This window comes from Mus caroli, unplaced genomic scaffold (genome assembly GCF_978045245.1).
Source record: "Mus caroli unplaced genomic scaffold, Mus_caroli_1 scaffold_6, whole genome shotgun sequence".
NCBI lineage: Eukaryota > Metazoa > Chordata > Mammalia > Rodentia > Muridae > Mus > Mus caroli.
This window is the reverse complement of record NW_028227261.1, coordinates 65,960,659-65,963,578: the sequence shown is the minus strand read 5'-3', so window position 1 is coordinate 65,963,578 and position 2,920 is coordinate 65,960,659.

The window sequence follows — 2,920 nt, the reverse complement described above, 5'->3', positions numbered from 1 at the left end:
TGTAGCAACAATGAACAAAAAATATATCATAAATTTGAAAGAGAGAAGGGGGTTACATAGGAGGGTTGGAGGGGGCAAAGGGAAGGGGAAATGATGTAATTATATTATGATCTCATACAAAACACAATGTAATTTCTGGTGGCTCCTATGAAGTTTGGAGAAGGGAGGACTTGAGTTTCTAACTTGAGTCTCACATGCATGATTGGAAAGTCTATACATTGGTCTTGAATGAAAGTTCTAACTCTTGAAGCTATAGACTTGACATCTTTGAAAATAAAACTCCCAATTTCATAAGTGCTTGAATTTGAACCTTAAATGTACTACCAACTATAGTTACCTTTGTAATGAATAGTCTCCAAAACCATGCCTGCTATTCATCACATTACATTGTGTTCTATTCTAGTTTATGACACATATTTGAACTTGAGGTTCAAGATCATTCGTATATGTACGTCATACACATGACTGTTCCTAAAGATCCCATTTCTATTATGATCATCAACTGGGCTCATATTTGCCTTAAAGTAGCATATATATATATATATATATATATATATATATATATATATATATATATATATATACATATATATATGTGTGTGTGTATAATATATTATATACTACATATTTGAAATTTACCAATATTACTAGTGTGATACCAATCAATATTATTACATGTAGATTATTACTGTTATTCCACTGAATAAGAATGACAGAAACTTTAATGTAATGCAGGTATGAGATTGCTGACATTTTCATTAAATAGCAAGGCAGTATTTTAAACATTGAAAGACATATGTCTTTTAAGGCAAATATTCTTACATTGATATTGATGATTAAAAGCAGCTATGCACATATTTAATGTGCCATATATGTGAACTTATAGCCATGCTCCAAAATTTCAAAGTAGGCATGGGGTAAGGAATTATCTCATGAGTCACTGTTGATCATTTGAGTTGTTTCCTTTTCTGTGTTTTCATGGAACAATCAATTTACTCTATTGTATGTGTATATCTATAACTATATCTATATCTATAACTATATCTATATCTATATCATCTATATCAATCATCTATATCATCTATATTCTGCTTTTCCCTATAGAAAGTCAAGTGACAATTATGAAAAGCAAAATGGTAGGTGTCTTTGAGTTAGTTGGAACTAAACAAGGAATGTTGCAGAACTTACTGACATTTGAGAAGGAACACCTAAAGGATTTTAGTGATGCTGAGACTTAGATACTCCAGTATCTTGGTTAAACCCAGGATATCCAGTAGTTATAACTGTGAATATGTGCTGCTCACCTTAAAAAGATTTCTTTCTTTCTTTCTTTCTTTCTTTCTTTCTTTCTTTCTTTCTTTCTTTCTTTCTTTCTTTCTTTCTCTCTTTCTTCTCTCTTTCTCTCTCTCTCTCTCTCTCTCTCTCTCTCTCTCTCTCTCTTTCTCTCTTTATTTATTTATTTTTGTTTTATTTCAATTAGGTATTTTCTTCATTTACATTTCCAATGCTATCCCAAAAGTCCCACACACCCTCCCCCGCAACTCCCAATTTTTGGCCCTGGCTTTCCCCTGGACTGAGGCATATAAAGTTTGCAAGACCAATGGGCCTCTCTTTCCACTGATGGCTGACTAGGCCATCTTCTGAATCATATGCAGCTAGAGACATGAGCTACGGGGAGGGGGCATGGTTAGTTCATATTGTTGTTCCACCTATAGAGTTGCAGACCCCTTTAGCTCCTTGGGTACTTTCTCTAGCTCATCCATTGGGGGCCCTGTGATCCATCCAATAGTTAACTGTGAGCATTCACTTCTGTGTTTGCTAGGCCCCGGCATAGCCTTACAAGAGACAGCTATATCAGGGTCCTTTCAGCAAAATCTTGCTCTATAAGTTTCACTGTCTCTGTTTTTAGGAATGGATCAATTCGCATTCTTCTACATGATAATCACCAGTTGTGCCAGCACCATTTGTTGAAAATGCTGTCTTTTTTCCACTGGATGGTTTTGGCTCCCTTGTCAAAGATCAAGTGACCATAGGTGTGTGGGTTCATTTCTGGGTCTTCAATACTATTCCATTGGTCTACTTGTCTGTCACTATACCAGTACCATGCAGTTTTTATCACTATTGCTCTGTAGTATAAGCTATAGGTCAGGCATGGTGATTCCACCAGAGGTTCTTTTATCCCTAAGAAGAGTTTTTGCTATCCTAGTTTTTTTGTTATTCCAGATAAATTTGCAGATTGCCCTTTCTAATTCGTTGAAGAATTGAGTTGGACTTTTGATGGGGATTGATTGAATCTGTAGATTGCTTTTGGCAAGATAGCCATTTTTACTATATTGATCCTGCCAATTCATGAGCATGGGAGATCTTTCCATCTACTGAGGTCTTTAATTTCTTTCTTCAGGGACTTGAAGTTCTTATCATACAAATCTTTCACTTCCTTAGTTAGAGTCACCCCAAGGCATTTTATATTATTGGTGACTATTGAGAAGGGTGTTGTTTCAAAATTTTCTTTCTCAGCCTGTTTATCCTTTGTGTAGAGAAAGGCTATTGACTTGTTTGAGTTAATTTTATATCCAGCTACTTCACTGAAGCTCTTTATCAGGTTTAGGAGTTCTCTGGTGGAAGTTTTAGGGTCACTTATATATACTATCATATCATCTGCAAAAAGTGATATTTTGACTTCCTCCTTTCCAATTTGTATCCCCTTTATCTCCTTATGTTGTTGATTTGCTCTGGCTAGAACTACAAGTACAATGTTGAACAGGTAGGGAGAAAGTGGACAGCCTTTTCTAGTCCCTGATTTTAGTGGGATTGCTTACAACTTCTCACCATTTACTTTGATGTTGGCTACTGGTTTGCTGTAGATTGCTTTTATCATGTTTAGGTATGGGCCTTGAATTCCTGATCTTTCCAAGACATT